This window comes from Ranitomeya imitator, chromosome 1 (assembly GCF_032444005.1).
Source record: "Ranitomeya imitator isolate aRanImi1 chromosome 1, aRanImi1.pri, whole genome shotgun sequence".
Lineage (NCBI taxonomy): Eukaryota > Metazoa > Chordata > Amphibia > Anura > Dendrobatidae > Ranitomeya > Ranitomeya imitator.
The window spans coordinates 50,861,582-50,881,908 of NC_091282.1; positions in this window are offsets into that span (position 1 = coordinate 50,861,582).

Here is a 20,327-nt window from a genome sequence, read left to right on the forward strand (position 1 = left end):
TACGCTTTTAGTCAGTTCTTGGACCTGGAGGCGCAGTCATGCGGAGGGATCATCATCCAGGATCTGTGAGTCGGCCTCAACGGGGGCCTGATGAAAGGATGCCACCTCCTGATTGCGGAACACCTAGGGGCACTGTGCGGCTGGGCGATGGTTCATGCAGCACCTGGATGGCCTTGTCTTTAAATTGTGCAAAGTCCAGATCAGGGTTTTGCAAGGCCAGGATGCGCAGCTGTGTCCTGTCGGTGCTGGACAGGAGTCCCTCAATGAACTGTTCTTTTAATAGCTTGTCTCCATCCTGCACACCGTTTAATGGCCCGCAGTGCCTCCTGGAGATTAAGGGCACAGTATCGTATGCTATCCTGTGCTCGTTGTTTGCACCCAAAAAAACTCAATTTAATTTCTGCAGTGGTGCTGGTGTCAAAAGTGGTTTTAAGTTTGGCAAATATCTGCTTAACACTTCCTTTTTCCATATCCGGCCAGGATTTTACTTCTCTTAGGGCCGCGCCAATTAGTTGGCCAGTTAGGATGCTGACCTTTTGATGCTCTGTCAGTGGATATACTTCAAATAGGCTGCAGAGCCTTTCCTTAAAGTCACTCAGTGTATGGAACTCCCCAGAATATTGTGGAAACCAGGCCGCTCCAGGTAAATAGGGCATAGATAGCGGCATTATAGGAGCTATTACTGCGGTGGGGTCCGGCTGGCTTGCAGGAGCTGCGGACACTGCAGGGACTGAGGGCATCATGGGGCCTGCGGCTGCGACCACCGCGGGGCCTGGGGGCATCATAGGACCTGCGGCTGCAACCGCCGCCAATTCTCCTCCTGGGTCAGACATGTCCCCTTCCTCCTTGCTAACCTTGCAGGGCTGACGTCTTGCCACCGGAGTCTGTAGCGGTTCCTGCTGTATGCGGTCGGGCACTCCTCCCGGTCCTCCTTCCGGGGCTCTGGCACGGCGCCTTCACTTGCAGCACTGCTGCACGGCGTCTTCAATTGCAGTTCCTCTCGCAGCATGCACCAGCTTCCTCTTTGCACTCTTTTGCCGGCTCCACCCACAAAGGTACACCTCATTCTTCCCCTTGTGCTCCACGCAGTGCGGCAATGGCAGCTTGCAAGCAAACTGTCACAGTCTCTGGCACACAGTACCTGGCGATGCAAGGTCACGAAATCCTGTTCATGACGCCAAGGTTGCGTCGCCCACCAGGGCAATGGGGATACTCGGTACCGGGTCCGGTCGCACTTAAAGGGGATGTCACGGTGGCTGCGACCTGATCCATGGCCCTGGGCACTCAATTAAAAGGGAAAATTCTTTTAAATGGGGTTTTGCAATAAAGTTTGTATTTGTGATGCCACCTGTGGTTCTCGGTCAGAGGGGACCAAAGCTGCTTAAAGGGGTCCTCTGGGGTGATCTTGCTGCAGCATAGATGGTGACGCTTCCCACAGGTGAAGTGGGGTCCCCAGGGCTCCCAGTGGAGTGGAGAAGTATGGTGGGTTGCCGGTAAATAAACGGAGGACACAGGGTTGCAGTCTTTACCTCGTCTACTGATGATAGCAGACCACAGTCCAGGATAACGCAACAGGTATAGATGGAGTCCAGGCAGCATGAAGACAGGTGAAAACCTCCTTGGCAGGTCAGGTCAGCCTTCCACTTTGCACTGGCTATTAGTCCCTTGCTGCCTGAAGTGTCCTAACAAGGTCCTCGTTCTCTCCAGTCCTGGGACAGTCCCTGTATGGTAGGCAACTTGAGCGGTTCCTCTGGGGTCTCTGTATACGGTGACTCCGGGCTCTGGCATGCTGCTGTACCTCAGGTTTAATGGGGCAGGTTACTTCCAGCTCTCTGCCCTCCAGTTCTTCTGTGGGACTTGCAGTTGCCCACAACCTCAGGCTCCCGGTGCCTGACCTCTGGGCTTCAGCTCTGAGGGGCTCAATCTCGTTAAGCTCCTAATCACTCTTCTGCTCTTTCCCTGTCTCTTTTCTGCACCAGACTGTCTGACCCCACCAAGGATCTTTATTGAGGGAAGTTCCCCTAAAACTGGGTTTAGAGATCCCCATCTGGCCTGGATTCAGAATGTGTTGTGTGTAAGATTACCTGCCAAAGGGATCTCACTTGTCTCCAGGCATGGCACTACCCTTCCCGAGAGGAAGGCGGCACCAATGTGGTACCCGAACTCCTGGGGTGTCACAAGAGCACAAAGCACAAACCTCACAAGATGAATGTAAGTCTAGCAGTGGTCTTGGAGAAGCTGCTCAGTTAAGTAGGCATGTCAATTACTCGGGATAGTGAACAGCTGAGACAGCCGACGCCTCCCAGTCACAGATTGGCTAGTCAAGCTGTCAATAAACACACCGACCGCTCAACACACCCCTGAACCAGACTGGATGGTCATGCTGTCAAAGTACTGAAAGCTTTAGCACGCGCCTTTACCAGATTGGACAGCTGAGCTGTCAGCAACTGCATGCCAGACACCCTGTGACAAAACAATTCTTTCTTCTGTGACTAACATGATACAGCACACCATATTTCACCTTGGAATTTACGGTCGCTGATATTCAGCTGTTTGCAGAGGTGGTGCAGAGTTTAAAATATATATTTTTGTTGCTAATACTGTGCTTCTACTACACTGAGCAACATGACTGGGAAAAAAAGAGGCCATGGTGCAAGGGGAATTAGGCTTGGTGTTCAAGGTGTACATTGAGTAGGTGGTAAAGTTTGTAAAACCACTAGTGAACCAACATCACGTCCTATGCAAAAACAACTAACAATTTCTGCTACAGGATGCTTGTCCACTACCTTTCTTTGGCAGATGCACAGTGGTATGCCTTGTTGATGAGGCCCAGAAAGAGCATGTGCTTGAGTGGATGGCAAACGCAGCTTCAAGTGGCCTTTCCTCCTCTTTCTCCAACTCAACATCGCACCCAGTACAGTCCACAGAGGTGGCACCCAAACTTCCCTTGCTTCTCCCTGCGTCCCAACTCTCCAACTGTACAACTGACTGTACAGCACCACAGATGGATCAGTCTGAAGAGCTGTTCAAACATTCTATAAAGTGGTCATCAGAAGTGTACTCAAAAACTTCACAGAGTAAAGAGGAGGAAATCTGCACTGATGCAAAATATTTTTAGCTTGGATCCGGGGCAAGATGAAGTAGGGTCCAAACAGCAGACGTTAACCCCAGGGGGGTGATCCTGATGAGACTCAGATATCTGAGGCTCACGCGGACTGTACTGTGTTGGCAGGGCAGGAAGAGGAGGAGTGTGATGTTATGACCTGATGGTAAGGACAATAATGGACCTGGTGGTTAAGAGCACACGGAATGACCTGATAGTTACTAATAATATAGGACGAGCTCTGAGACGTGGGAACTCTGCTGACCGCAATCCCTAATCCTATCACACACACTAGAAATAGCCGTGGATTGCTCCTAACGCTCCCTATGCAACTCGACACAGCCTAAGAAACTAGCTAGCCCTAGAGATAGAAAAATAAAGCCTACCTTGCCTCAGAGAAATTCCCCAAAGGAAAAGGCAGCCCCCCACATATAATGACTGTGAGTAAAGATGAAAATTACAAAAACAGAGATGAAATAGATTTAGCAAAGTGAGGCCCGACTTACTGAACAGACAGAGGAGAGGAAAGGTAACTTTGCGGTCAGCACAAAAAACTACAAAAAGACCACGCAGAGGGCGCAAAAGACTCTCCGCACCGACTCACGGTGCGGAGGCGCTCCCTCTGCGTCCCAGAGCTTCCAGCGAGCAAGACAAAAATCAAAATAGCAAGCTGGACAGAAAAATAGCAAACTAAAGAAAAACAAGCAGGAACTTAGCTTCTGCTGGGAAGACAGGTCACAAGAACGATCCAGGAGAGAACTAGACCAATACTGGAACATTGACAGGTGGCATGGAGCAATGATCTAAGTGGAGTTAAATAGAGCAGCCAGCTAACGAATTAACCTCGTCACCTGTGGAAGGAAACTCAGAAGCCGCAGCTCCACTCACAACCACCAGAGGAAGCCCATGGACAGAACCAGCCGAAGTACCATTCACGACCACAGGAGGGAGCTTGACCACAGAATTCACAACAGTGTGACCCCAAGTGCGAGGAACGTGATAACACAGAGGATGATGTTGAGGAGGGGTCACCGAACCCTCACCAGAGCCCCCAGGCCGAGCCAAATGAAAGGCACGAACCAGATCGGCAGCATGAACATCGGAGGCAAAGACCCAGGAATTATCTTCCTGACCATAACCCTTCCACTTGACCAGGTACTGGAGTTTCCGTCTCGAAATACGAGAATCCAAAATCTTCTCCACCACATACTCCAACTCCCCCTCAACCAACACCGGGGCAGGAGGATCAACGGATGGAACCACAGGCGCCACGTATCTCCGCAACAATGACCTATGGAATACATTATGGATGGCAAAAGAAGCTGGAAGGGTCAAACGAAACGACACAGGATTGAGAACCTCAGAAATCTTATACGGACCAATGAAACGAGGCTTAAACTTAGGAGAGGAAACCTTCATAGGAACATAACGAGACGACAACCAAACCAAATCCCCAACACGAAGAAGGGGACCCACACAGCGCCGGCGGTTAGCGAAACGTTGAGCCTTCTCCTGGGACAATGTCAAATTGTCCACCACATGAGTCCAAATTTGCTGCAACCTATCCACCACAGTATCTACACCAGGACAGTCCGAAGACTCAACCTGCCCTGAAGAGAAACGAGGATGGAAACCAGAATTGCAGAAAAACGGCGAAACCAAAGTAGCCGAGCTGGCCCGATTATTAAAGGCGAACTCAGCCAAAGGCAAAAAGGACACCCAATCATCCTGATCAGCAGAAACAAAGCATCTCAGATATGTTTCCAAAGTCTGATTAGTTCGTTCGGTTTGGCCATTAGTCTGAGGATGGAAAGCCGAGGAAAAAGACAAATCAATGCCCATCCTAGCACAAAAGGCTCGCCAGAACCTCGAAACAAACTGGGAACCTCTGTCCGAAACGATGTTCTCCGGAATGCCATGTAAACGAACCACATGCTGGAAAAACAATGGCACCAAATCAGAGGAGGAAGGCAATTTAGACAAGGGTACCAAATGGACCATCTTAGAGAAGCGATCACAAACCACCTAAATGACCGACATCTTTTGAGAGACAGGGAGATCCGAAATAAAATCCATAGAGATATGCGTCCAGGGCCTCTTCGGGACCGGCAAGGGCAAAAGCAACCCACTGGCACGAGAACAGCAGGGCTTAGCCCGAGCACAAGTCCCACAGGACTGCACAAAAGAACGCACATCCCGTGACAAAGACGGCCACCAAAAGGATCTAGCCACCAAATCTCTGGTACCAAAGATTCCAGGATGACCAGCCAACACCGAACAATGAACCTCAGAGATAACTCTACTAGTCCATTTATCAGGGACAAACAGTTTCTCCGCTGGGCAACGGTCAGGTCTATCAGCCTGAAATTTTTGCAGCACCCGCCGCAAATCAGGGGAGATGGCAGACAAAATTACCCCCTCTTTGAGAATACCCGCCGGCTCAAGAACACCCGGAGAGTCGGGCACAAAACTCCTTGACAGGGCATCAGCCTTCACATTCTTAGAGCCTGGAAGGTACGAAACCACAAAATCAGAACGGGAGAAAAATAGCGACCAACGAGCCTATCTAGGATTCAACCGTTTGGCAGACTCGAGATAAGTCAAATTCTTGTGATCTGTCAAGACCACCATGCGATGCTTGGCTCCTTCAAGCCAATGACGCCACTCCTCGAATGCCCACTTCATGGCCAACAACTCTCGATTGCCAACATCATAATTGCGCTCAGCAGGCGAAAACTTTCTAGAAAAGGCTCATGGTTTCATCACCGAGCCATCAGAACTTCTTTGCGACAAAACAGCCCCTGCTCCAATCTCAGAAGCATCAACCTCGACCTGAAACGGAAGCGAAATATCTGGCTGGCACAACACAGGGGCAGAAGAAAAACGACGCTTCAACTCCTGAAATGCTTCCACAGCCGCAGAAGACCAATTAACCACATCAGCACCCTTCTTGGTCAAATCAGTCAACGGTTTAGCAACACTAGAAAAATTACTGATGAAGCGACGATAAAAATTAGCAAAGCCCAGGAACTTTTGCAGACTCTTCACAGATGTCGGCTGAGTCCAATCATAAATGGCCTGGACTTTAACAGGATCCATCTCGATAGTAGAAGGGGAAAAAATGAAACCCAAAAATGAAACCTTCTGAACTCCAAAGACACACTTTGACCCCTTCACAAACAAAGAATTCGCACGAAGGACCTGGAACACCATTCTGACCTGCTTTATGTGAGACTCCCAATCATCCGAGAAGACCAAAATATCATCCAATTATACAATCAGGAATCTATCCAGGTACTCTCGGATGATGTCATGCATAAAGGACTGAAATACTGATGGAGCATTGGAAAGCCCGAATGGCATAACCAGGTACTCAAAATGGCCCTCGGGCGTATTAAATGCTGTTTTCCATTCATCGCCCTGTTTAATACGCACAAGATTATACGCACCACGAAGATCTATCTTGGTGAACCAACTAGCCCCCTTAATCCGAGCAAATAAATCCGACAGCAGTGGCAAAGGGTACTGAAATTTGACTGTGATCTTATTAAGAAGGTCGGTAATCAATACAAGGTCTCAAAGAACCATCCTTCTTGGCCACAAAAAAGAACCCTGCTCCCAATGGTGACGACGACGGGCGAATATGACCCTTCTCCAAGGATTCCTTTACATAACTCCGCATAGCGGCGTGCTCTGGCACAGATAAATTGAACAGTCGGCCCTTAGGAAACTTACTACCAGGAATCAAATTGATAGCACAATCGCAATCCCTATGAGGAGGTAGGGCACTGGATTTGGGATCATCAAATAAATCCCGGTAATCCGACAAAAACTCCGGGACTTCAGAAGGGGTGAATGACGAAATAGACAAAAATGGAACATCACCATGTTATGCAACACCAAAAAGCGAATATCCTCCTGATGTGCAGGAGCCATGCACATGGTCAATTGGGTCCAGTACTGAGGCTTATTCTTGGCCAAAGGCGTAGCATCAATTCCTCTCAATGGAATAGGATACTGCAAGGGCTCCAAGAAAAAACCACAGCGCCTAGCAAACTCCAAGTCCCTCAAATTCAGGGCAGCGCCTGAATCCACAAATGCCATAACAGAATAGGATGACAAAGAGCAAATCAGAGTAACGGACAAAAGAAATTTCGACTGTACCGTACCAATGGTGGCAGACCTAGCGAAACGCTTAGTGCGCTTAGAACAATCAGAGATAGCATGAGTGGAATCACCACAGTGAAAGCACAGCCCATTCCGACGTCTGTGTTCTTGCCGTTCAGCTCTGGTCAAAATCCTATCACATTGCATAGGCTCAGGTCTATGCTCAGATAATACCGCCAAATGGTGCACAGCTTTACGCTCACGCAAGCGATCGATCGATCTGAATGGCCAAAGACATAGACTCATTCAGACCAGCAGGCATGGGAAATCCCACCATGACATCCTTAAGGGCTTCAGAGAGACCCTTTCTGAAAATTGCTGCCAGGGCAAATTCATTCCACTGAGTGAGTACAGACCACTTCCTACACTTCTGACAATATATTTCTACCTCATCCTGACCCTGACACAGAGCCAGCAAGATTTTCTCTGCCTGATCCACTGAATTAGGTTCATCATAAAGCAATCCGATCGCCAGAAAAAACGCATCAACATCACGCAATGCCGGATCTCCTGGCGCAAGATAAAATGCCCAATCTTGAGGGTCGCCACGTAACAAAGAAATAATGATTTTCACTTGTTGAACAGGGTCACCTGAGGAGCGAGGTTTCAAAGCAAGAAACAATTTACAATTATTTTTGAAATTCAGAAACTTAGATCTATCCCCAAAAAACAAATCAGGAATTGGAATCCTAGGCTCTAACATCGGATTCTGAACCACAAAATCTTGAATGTTTTGTACCCTTGCAGTGAGATTATCCATACAAATGGACAGACCTTGAATGTCCATATCTACACCTGTATCCTGAACCACCCAGAGGTAAAGGGGAAAAGAGAGACAAAACACACTGCAAAGAAAAAAAAATGGTCTCAGAACTTCTCTTATCCCTCTATTGAGATGCATTAATACTTTTGGCCACCTGTACTGTTATGACCTGGTGGTAAGGACAATAATGGACCTGGTGGTTAAGAGCACACGGAATGACCTGATAGTTACTAATAATATAGGACGAGCTCTGAGACGTGGGAACTCTGCTGACCGCAATCCCTAATCCTATCACACACACTAGAAATAGCCGTGGATTGCTCCTAACGCTCCCTATGTAACTCGACACAGCCTAAGAAACTAGCTAGCTCTAGAGATAGAAAAATAAAGCCTACCTTGCCTCAGAGAAATTCCCCAAAGGAAAAGGCAGCCCCCCACATATAATGACTGTGAGTAAAGATGAAAATTACAAACACAGAGATGAAATAGATTTAGCAAAGTGAGGCCCGACTTACTGAACAGACAGAGGATAGGAAAGGTAACTTTGCGGTCAGCACAAAAAACTACAAAAAGACCACGCAGAGGGCGCAAAAAACCGTCCGCACCGACTCACGGTGCGGAGGCGCTCCCTCTGCGTCCCAGAGCTTCCAGCAAGCAAGACAAAAATCAAAATAGCAAGCTGGACAGAAAAATAGCAAACCAGAGAAAAACAAGCAGGAACTTATCTTCTGCTGGGAAGACAGGTCACAAGAACGATCCAGGAGAGAACTAGACCAATACTGGAACATTGACAGGTGGCATGGAGCAATGATCTAAGTGGAGTTAAATAGAGCAGCCAGCTAACGAATTAACCTCGTCACCTGTGGAAGGAAACTCAGAAGCCGCAGCTCCACTCACAACCACCAGAGGAAGCCCATGGACAGAACCAGCCGAAGTACCATTCATGACCACAGGAGGGAGCTTGACAACAGAATTCACAACAGTGTGACCCCAAGTGCGAGGAACGTGATAACACAGAGGATGATGTTGATGGGGTGTTAGATCCCGGTTGGAATCAACATAGCGGCACATAGCTGAGTTGGTCATCTGAGGAGGAAGACAAGGAGGTTAGGTTGCCTGTACATTGCAGACATGAAGTGATGCAGCCACGACAAGTAATGCATCCTCAGCCACAACTGTGTCTGTGACCAGTAGCATCTGCGTGTCTGCAGCTCGCAGGGGTGGCAAGAGTTGCTTATCCTGGGCCTTTTTTGACACTGCAAAGGATGAGCCAACTCACGTAATGTGCTAACTTTGCAAAAAAAACTGAGTAGAAGTAAAAAGTGCAATAATTTGACTACTACATGTATGAACCTTCACATTCGCAATCAACATGCATTACTCTGGGAATCACACTGCATTAAAATGCAGATCAGCCGCCCCATCAATCGCATCTGCAGCTTCTTCCTTCTCCTCTGCTACTGTGCCAGCTATTAAGATTCAGATCTTTGACCACAGAACCTCGGGTTCTTTACCCGGTCCAGACACGCTGATTGAGAGCCTGCCATCAGCTATAACGGAAGCGGACATGCTTGCTGTTTTTGACTGATCTCAGAGAAAGAGCACACCACAACATTCTCAATCCACCGTAACATCTCCCCCTGCACCTCTCTCACGGTCAAGCAGTTTGTCCAATTCACCGTACTCCACCCTCTCTCAGCACTGCAGCCAGCCCATGGTTATGCAATTGTGGTCACATAAAAGATTGCTTCCTTCTATGCATGACAAAGCTAAGAGGTTGAACTCCACCATCTCATCGTGCCCGGCATCCAGCATTCTCTCAGAACGTGTCTTCACTGCTGCTGGTGGTGTCCTGACGGATAAGTGCAGCCGACTGTCCCCTGAAAGTGTAGACCGCCTGAATGAATGATTGCCAAGATGAACAAGTCATGGATCTCCAAGGACTTTTGCACCCCTATTGCAGAATAGGTGATATTGCGTTTTTTAGTGTGATGCACTAATGTAACATAACTGCACTCTGTGATATCTTTAGTCTGGCTTCTGTCCCTGCTGTGGTTGCTGATGTTAACACAAATTTGTGGAAATGTGAACAGCCATGGTTGGTCTACTTCTGCTGGGAAGGCTGTAGTGGAAGACGTGTCGGTCCCAATTATACAATTTCTATTCTCGTGACAGTTATTCTACTTCAGTGGTGTCAGGCCCTGATTTTTTGGGGTGTCCATCTGCTGAATTGGGTGTAGTGGAAGACCTCTCAGTTCCTATTATGCTATTTCTACTGTGTTGAAATTGATGCCATTTTTGTGGTGTCTGACAGTAATTTTTGGAAATGGGAATACTCCTGGTTGGGTGTCCATCTGCTGGATTGGGTGTAGTGGAAGACCTGTTGGTCCCTATTGTACTATGTATACTGTGGTGAAATTGATGCCACTTTTGTGCTGTCTGCCAGTAATTTTTGGAAATGTGAATACTCCTGGTTGGCTGTCCATCTGCTGGATTGGGTGTAGTGGAAGACCTGTCGTTCTCTATTATATTATCTATACTGTGGTGAAATTGAAGCCACTTTTGTGGTGTCTGACAGTAATTTTTGGAAATGTGAATACTCCTGGTTGGATCTCCTTCATGTGTGTTGCCTGTAGCAGTAGGCCTCTGAGATCGTAAGACCTCCAATATCTTGGAGTCAACTGCCTGTGTTACTATCCTTAAATTTTTCTGACAGTGGTAGTCTAGAAAACTGATATTTGTGCCACATGTGTATGGCTCAGCATGAAAGCAGGTAGAGGTGTTGCATGTGGTATCAGGGCTCCCAGCAAAGTAAGCCTATACCGAACCCTCACCCACTGTTAGGAATTGAGTTTCCTCTGCTGCACAGGGGGAATCTCGATCCCTGTCTGCTGCGGTCTCCCATTCTGTACCGGCCGCAGTGGGGCCTGCTCAGCGGAGGCGTCGCTCCCAGCGTCTTGCTGGGACTGATTCTGTGCAAAGGGTTACAGTTGCCTTTTCTGGCTCTCCTGTTGTACCCTGCACTGATCTGCGGCGAGCAGGCTTCTCTGGGACTAAGTCCTTATTTGCACACACTGAGCATGCCCAGGGCAAGATCTCCCGTTGGAGATCGAGGGTCACATGCTCAGGTACTGCAGCACATTCCATGGGTCCTCCAGGAAGGTCCTGAAAGGGCAAAACTTCAGTAGCAGCTTCCTGTGCTGCAACTATATAAACTGCGCATGACCGCACAGCCATGCGCTAGTATTGTCTTGATAATATGTGTGTGTGTTGTGAGTGAAAGTCGCTCTTTAAAATACCCTCCCTATTGGATGACTGAGCGCGGAAGGTGTATGTTTGCTATCTAGCGCCCGACTTATCCAACAGCACGTTACACACATCACAGCGTCCAGTTGCTGTGACCGCCTGTACGGCGCCGTGCGCATCCTCCGCGCTTTCCTTACCCAAGCCTGGGTGGTTAGTGGCGTCCGTCAGTGCGGCACTGCATGCACTCTCGTGCCTTTATATACTATTTTAATAGTTTCCTTACACACCCAGTTGCGGTGTTGTGCCAGCAAGTGGTCTAATCGGACTTCAATCCTGTGTTGGGGTTGTGTTCGCTGACTTCTTGTTCGCGCTCTATGTGCGGTACCGCAGTCCTGTGACACAACAGGATCGCTTCCTTCACGCAGGGTGAAGTTAACCCGTGCGTGTATACTTATAGTACCGCCATATAGTCCGTCTTACTAGCAGCAGGGTTTTTACCTGCACGGTGGACCTCGGACTGCGAACGCACCTAGTTTCATATCATCTATACTTGGTGCGTTCCGCCAGTCCTTAACACCCACCTGGTCTTACTGTGACGTTCAATTGAAAGCTGTAAATGCTGTCCCAGACCCCGATACCTCATGCCTTGCTGATTGCTGTAGTGCCATGCTACAATTTGTACTGTGGGTGACTTGAGGCCACTTTCTTGGTGTCTGTCCCTCATTTGATGTGTTTTGGCAGCATTTGGGGCCATTATAAGGTGTTGTCCATTCGTTGGTTTTTGCCTCCCATTGAGATGAATGGCGTTTGGTTATGTTCCGCTAATATTCAACTAATTAATCGGCGAATATTGCATATTCAGTGATCGTAATCCGAACCTAACATTGAAATATTTGCTCATCTGTAGTAAAGGGCCAATAACTGTATGTGGGGTTCTTTACAAAACAGACATAATCAGGCTTGGAGTAGCCCACAGGAGAACTGGAGAATCCTCTTGTGGGCCGCTGTGCAGGAATGGGCCACCACCCTCTTATATGAGCTGTACTTGGCACAATATACTATATACATCATATACAGAAAAAGGCAACATCTTATTCATGTAACAATGAACTCAATTAACCCCTTAGCGACCGCTGATACGCCTTTTAACGGCGTCCGCTAAGGGTACTTAAACCACAGCGCCGTTAATTAACGGCGCTGTGGAAAAAGTCCATAGCGCCCCCCAGAGGCCGATTTTCTCCGGGGTCTCGGCTGCCGAGGGTAGCCGAGACCCCAGAGAACATGATTCGGGGGGTTTTTAACCCACCCCGCATTTGCGATCGCCGGTAATTAACCGTTTACCGGCGATCGCAAAAAAAAAAAAGCGATCTCTTTTTAATTTCTCTGTCCTCCGATGTAATCGCACATCGGAGGACAGAGAAAAGGGGTCCCAGGTGGCCCCCCAATACTCACCTAGCTCCCCCGATGCTCCTCGTGTCTCCCGGTGGGCGCCGCCATCTTCAAAATGGCGGGCGCATGCGCAGTGCGTCCGCCGGCCGGCACCGGGAGAATCTTTGGGGTCTCGGCTGCTGGGGGTAGCCGAGACCCCAAAGAGCATGATCGGGGTCGGTATTACCGACCCCTGTTTTGCGATCGCCGGTAATTAACTGTTTACCGGCGACCGCAAAAAAAAAAAAAAAAGTAAAGTGTAATTCTCTGTCCTCTGATGTGATCGCACATCAGAGGACAGAGAAATAGGGGGATTCGGGGACCCTAGCATACTCACCTAGGTACCTGGATCCTCTTGCTGCTCCTCCTGGCCGCCGGCAGAAGAACATGGCGGATGCATGCCCAGTGTGCCCGCCATCTGTCTCCATCTGCCGGCCGGCAGGAGAACAGCAGTTGGGGCTAAAATTAGGGTTAGGGGTAGGGTTAGGGGTAGGGTTAGGGGTAGGGTTAGGGTTAGGGGTAGGGGTAGGGGTAGGGTTAGGGGTAGGGTTAGGGGTAGGGTTAGGGGTAGGGGTAGGGCTAGGGTTAGGGCTAGGGTTAGGGCTAGGGTTAGGGCTAGGGTTGGGGCTAAATTTAGGGTTAGGGTTGGGGCTAAATTTAGGGTTAGGGTTGGGGCTAAACTTAGGGTTAGGCTTCTTTCACACTTACGTCGGTACGGGGCCGTCGCAATGCGTCGGCCCGACATACCGACACACGTTGTGAAAATTGTGCACAACGTGGGCAGCAGCTGTAGTTTTTCAACGCATCCGCTTCCCAATCTATGTCCTGGGGAGGAGGGGGCGGAGTTACGGCCACGCATGCGCGGTCAGAAATGGCGGATGCGACGTACAAAAAAACGTTTCATTGAACGTTTTTTTGTGCCGACGCTCCGCCAAAACACAACTGATCCAGTGCACGACGGACGCGACGTGTGGCCATCCGTCACGATCCGTCGGCAATACAAGTCTATGGGCAAAAAACGCATCCTGCGGGCACATTTGCAGGATCCGTTTCTTGTCCAAAACGACGGATTGCGACGGAATGCCAAACGACGCAAGTGTGAAAGTAGCCTTAGGGTTAGGGTTGGGGCTAAAGTTAGGGCTAGGGTGGGGGCTAAAGTTAGGGTTAGAGCTGGGATTAGGGTTAGGGTTTGGATTAGGGTTGGTATTAGGGTTAGGGTTGGCATTAGGGTTACGCTTGGGATTAGGGTTAGGTTTGGGATTAGGGTTAAGGTTAGGGTTGTGATTAGGGGTGTATTGGGATTAGGGTTAGGTTTGAGGTTAGGGTTGAGATTAGGATTAGGGGTGTGTTGGATTTAGGGTTTTGATTAGGGTTATGGTTAGGGTTGACATTAGGGTTGTTTTGGGGTAAGGGTTGTGATTATGGTTAGGGTTAGTGATTAGGATTATGGATCAGGTTGGGATTAGGGTTAGGGGTGTGTTGGGGTTAGGGTTGGAGCTAGAATTGGGGGGTTTCCACTGTTTAGGTACATCAGGGGGTCTCCAAACACGACAGCCAATTTTGCGCTCAAAAAGTCAAATGGTGCTTCCTCCCTTCTGAGCTCTGCCGTGCGCCCAAACAGTGGGTTACCCCCACATATGGGGCATCAGCGTACTCGGGATAAATTGGACAACAACTTCTGGGGTCCAATTTCTCTTGTTACCCTTGTGAAAATAAAAACTTGGGGGCTACAAAATCTTTTTTGTGAAAAAAAAAAATATTTTTTATTTTCACGACTCTGCATTCTAAACTTCTGTGAAGCACTTGGGCATTCAAAGTTCTCACCACACATCTAGATAAGTTCCTTGGGGGGTCTAGTTTCCAAAATGGGGTCACTTGTGGAGGGTTTCTACTGGTTAGGTACATCAGGGGCTCTGCAAACGCAACATAATACCCGCAGACCATTCTATCAAAGTCTGCAATCCAAAACGGCGCTCCTTCCTTCCGAGCTCTGCCGTGCGCCCAAACAGTGGTTTACCCCCACATATGGGGTACCAGCATACTCAGGACAAATTGGACAACAACTTTTGGGGTCCAATTTCTCTTGTTACCCTTGTGAAAATAAAAACTTGGGGGCTAAAAAATCTTTTTTGTGGAAAAAAAAAATATTTTTCATTTTCACGGCTCTGCATTATAAACTTCTGTGAAGCACTTGGGCATTCAAGGTTCTCACCACACATCTAGATAAGTTCCTTAAGGGGTCTAGTTTCCAAAATGGAGTCACTTGTGGGGGGTTTCCACTGTTTAGGCACATCAGGGGCTCTCCAAACGCGACATGGCGTCCAATCTCAATTCCAGCCAATTCTACATTGAAAAAGTAAAACGGCACTCCTTCTCTTCCAAGCTCTGCGGTGCGCCCTAACAGTTGTTTACCCCCACATATGGGGTATCAGCGTACTCAGGAGAAATTGCACAACAACTTTTGTGGTCTAATTTCTCCTGTTACCCTTGTGAAAATAACAATTTGTGGGCAAAAAGATCATTTTTGTAGAAAAAATGCGATTTTTTTTTTCACGGCTCTACGTTATAAACTTCTGTGAAGCACATGGGGGTTCAAAGTGCTCACCACACATCTAGATAAGTTCCTTAAGGGGTCTAGTTTCCAAAATGGTGTCACTTGTGGGGGGTTTCCACTGTTTAGGCACATCAGGGGCTCTCCAAACGCGACATGGCATCCAATCTCAATTCCAGCCAATTCAACATTGAAAAAGTAAAACGGCGCTCCTTCACTTCCAAGCTCTGCGGTGCGCCCAAACAGTGGTTTACCCTCACATATGGGGTATCGACGTATTCAGGAGAAATCGCACAACAACTTTTGTGGTCTAATTTCTCCTGTTACCCTTGTGAAAATAAGAATTTGTGGGCGAAAAGATCATTTTTGTGGAAACAAAAGCGATTTTTTATTTTCACGGCTCTACGTTATAAACTTCTGTGAAGCACTTGGGGGTTCAAAGTGCTCACCACACATCTAGATAAGTTCCTTAAGGGGTCTAGTTTCAAAAATGGTGTCACTTGTGGGGAGTTTCCACTGTTTAGGCACATCAGGGGCTCTCTAAACGTGACATGGCGTCCGATCTCAATTCCAGCCAATTCTGCATTGAAAAAGTCAAACGGCGCTCCTTCACTTCTAAGTTCTGCGGTGCGCCCTAACAGTGGTTTACCCCCACATATGGGGTATTGGCGTATTCAGGAGAAATTGCATAACAAAATTTATGGTTACATTTCTGTTTTTACACTTGTGAAAATAAAAAAAATGGTTCTGAATTAAGATGTTTGCAAAAAAAAGTTAAATGTTCATTTTTTCCTTCCACATTGTTTCAGTTCCTGTGAAGCACGTAAAGGGTTAATAAACTTCTTGAATATGGTTTTGAGAACTTTGAGGGGTGTAGTTTTTAGAATGGTGTCACACTTCATTATTTTCTATCATATAGACCCCTCAAAATGACTTCAAATGTGATGTGGTCCCTAAAAAAAAATGGTGTTGTAAAAATGAGAAATTGCTGGTCAACTTTTAACCCTTATAACTCCCTAACAAAAAAAAATGTTGTTTCCAAAATTGTGCTGATGTAAAGTAGACATGTGAGAAATGTTATTTATTAACTATTTTTCGTGACATATCTCTCTGATTTAAGGGCATAAAAATACAAAGTTTGAAAATTGCAAAATTTTAAAAATTTTCGCCATATTTCCGTTTTTTTCATAAATAATCACAAGTAATATCGAAGAAATGTTACCACTAACATGAAGTACAATATGTCACGAAAAAACAATCCCAGAATCAGCGGGATCCGTTGAAGCGTTCCAGAGTTATAACCTCATAAAGTGACAGTGGTCAGAATTGCAAAAATTGGCCTGGTCATTAAGTACCAAATTGGCTCTGTCACTAAGGGGTTAATTGCTATGGAATTTTGTGAATGAGAATAAAGTCATATTTGCATGTACCTGAAAAGTGGGGCCCTGAAGTTGATGTTACTGGTAGGTCCTTGGCACCGCAGTCTGATACTGGAAGTAAGGCAATAATTGTTTTTTTTTTTTAAAAACTGGAAAAGTGACAGAAAATCCCTTCCATCTTCCAGGTTATATCTAATCTATGGGCAACTTTTAGAGCTCAGCTGTTACATTATGTGACTACCTGCAGGGTCCAGATAGACGGTAAACAGATATGCACATATTTAATCCTCACACAAGGTAAGGAGAAGCAAGGTTTTCCTCTGAAAAAAAAAACTCCCAAGGCTGTTAAAGATCTTCAGCCTCAAGCAGCAACTTAGATCATATGACCCATCCCATGATGAAGTCTTTGTGTAATTTTCCCATCCCTCCATTAGAATTTCATTAGAAAGTCACATGCATAACAGTCAAAGTCATCAGTTGTCTGCTGACTCACAAATCTCCATCTTTTAATGACACGGCACCATAACTGGACAATATGTATAGGTTCCAAATCCAAGATGCAGCAAAAGCACAAAAAGAGGATTCAGAGATCCTCCAAAAATTAGAAAAAACAGCAGCAAAACACGGCAGAGGTTCTTACCTGCCTAGGCCTCCAAACAAATGCACTAACAGGATGCAGTGGACCCATGTGGTAAAATAGAAACACAGGTGCAGCATAACCGATGACGCAGCCACTCACCAGCTACCAAACTAATGGAGGGGGTGGCTGCTTGGCACAATGCCGCACATAAAAGACTTGTATGTGGCGCTGTTTACACAATGGAGATGCACAGCATCCAGGCAAGCCTAGTAGTGACACCCTTCTATTAGATCAGGCGGGCCTGCCCAGCGCTATCCAAATGCACCCCATGTGCACAGACACCATGTGCTTGTAAACTGTGGTGTCTGTGCACATGGGGTGCATTTGGATAGCGCTGGGCAGGCCCGCCTGATCTAATAGAAGGGTGTCACTACTAGGCCTGCCTGGATGCTGTGCATCTCCATTGTGTGAACAGCGCCACATACAAGTTTTTTATGTGCAGCTATGTGCCAAGCAGCCACCCCCTCCATTAGTTTGGTAGCTGGTGAGTGGCTGCGTCATCGGTTATGCTGCACCTGTGTTTCTATTTTACCACATGGGTCCACTGCATCCTGTTAGTGCATTTGTTTGGAGGCCTAGGCAGGTAAGAACCTCTGCCGTGTTTTGCTGCTGTTTTTTCCAAATCCAAGATGCAAGAAACTGTCCTTTCCTATCTTACAGTAGTATTGCACCCGGTTCCCCTTTCTGTCCATCATCGAAGTCTCCACATTTTTCACTTCCATTGACTTGGGGTGGAGATCTTCTGCCTCATTGTAGAGGGCAAGAAACTAGTTGGAAAGCTCTTCAGGAATTTCTCCATAGAAATATTACCTGCTCTCGACTGAATAAATTATGATCAATTCTATTCATTGGGGATCTATATACCATCCTACATTTTTAGCACAAAACTGAAAACGATGACTATTGTAGTATCTGTTACCTAGACTGGTTGACCCCATGTAAAGTTCTACATGTTAAGGGAATTTATTTATTATTTTACTCACTTATATTGCGACATTAATTCCGCAGTGCTTTACAAACATTATTGGCAGTGTCCCCAATAGGGCTCACAATCTAGAAACCCTATCTGTATGTGTTTGGAATGTGGGAGGAAACCCAAGTAAACACGGGGAGAACATACAAACTCCTTGCAGATGTTGTTCTTGATGGGATTTGAACCCAGGCCCCCAGCGCTGCAAGGCTGCAGTGCTAACCACCGAGCCACCGTGCTGCCCTAGATCTGTCAAATGATAAATTTGTCCCAAACCACATGTAGTATGAATTGAAGGCTGGCTGCAGCCAGGAATGACTTTCACTATAGTTTCAGATGAAACAGTTTAAATATCTCCCCAGAGACCATAGGGTGAAACGCGATCAGACCAGTGCTGCAGGCTTCTTCCCACACCGTTCCAAGTGATTTACAGTTCTCCCATGTGTGTACATAGAGAGAGACCTGTTAATCAAGCAGAGCGCTTGGAGGAGAAGCTGGCCAGGGCAGCACTGGGCTAGTTTAGTTTCTGCCAATGGTACGCGGCCATCTCCTCCAAACTAATCTGTTTTCTAAAAAATGTTAAAAACATACCTGGCTTTAATCCTGTTCCCTATAAGATATAGTAATGATATAATTATTTGGGTATATGACTGTCATAGAAGGGAGGATCCTCCACTCAAGACCTCTCTGGAGAAATGGAAAGCTGATAACAAGCTCTCCTTTGGGTGGACTCAGTGGCTAACTCACTGTAATTTGTTGATTACCATGCTCATTTCCATATTAAAAAGATTGTTTGTGATGAGACACCTTTAAGCTGAGGTCTTCTTCTGCGATCTTCTCAGACCCCCAAGGCCAAGATATGACTGTTCTATAAATTGACTGAAACTTTGTAATTTTACTTTTATCAACTCAATGTTCTATTCTTTTTCCTTATTAAATTACATTTAAAGATTATATTAAAATCAACTTTCATTGTCCAGCTGCAAGTTGTTAAATGTGAGGGGGGTATCCTCTTTATTTATATGCTCTGTTGGAGATTATGAAGGTAAACGAGAACGTCTGCTCACCTGGATGCCACAACTAAAGCAGAGGTCCTGTTAAAAGAATGTCTTTCGCTCTCAATGGCCATTAGTGTTGTTCGAATTGGTACCATGTATTGATTTGTCAGATTATGGTACGGCACATCATACTGTAAAGAGGTGATCTATATAATGCAGAATTAACCAGTCACTTAGACAATATCTAAGCCACCAGGTGTATAATGTGCATGAATGCAATGCATCAGGGTCAACTGGACATGGTCAAGAGGGCTGAAACGAAAAAGGTAAGTAACTGCGATAGGATGTACATGGAGCATGGTGTATGTTGTTGCATGTTCTAAGCCAATGTCTACCAAAACACCATATTGATTTTTGGCGCACTCAAAATTTTAGCAAGCCAATGCCTATATAGAGCTTATGGAAATCTGTGCAAAAATTAAGTCGCAATGATATATTAAAAAAATTAATCTGCATAAAATTATAAATTTCTTTGGATAAAAGAAAATCCAAAATGGTGCACAGCTTTTAAAGGTTAAATGGACTCTGTCAGCACAGAATGTCTAGGGGCTTATTTCAGCCGGACCCTGAGCACATGCAGAAATAACCACCAAGTAGCAAAGCTCAAAATATAGGTTGATAGTAGCGCATGGCCATGCGGCCATGCAAACCTTATATAGCTGCAGCAGACAAGGACCTTCCTAGTGGTCCAATTGGAGCTGCTACAGGACCTGAGCGTGTGACCCCCGACCTCCAATGAGAGGTCCTCCCGTGGGCATGCTCAGTGTGTGCAAAGAAGGACTTAGTCCCAGAAAAGTCTGCTCGCCGCTGACCAGTGCTGGCTACAAAAGCAGAGCCTGGAAAGGCAGCAATAACACTTTGCACAGTATCAGGCTGAGCGAGATGCTGGGACCGACGTCTCCGCTGAGCAGGCTCCACCGTGGCTGATGCAGAATGGGAGACCACAGCAGACATGGCTCGAGATTCCCCCTGTGCAGCAATGGGAACTCGACCCCTAGCACAAGCCTCCCTTTATCACCCCC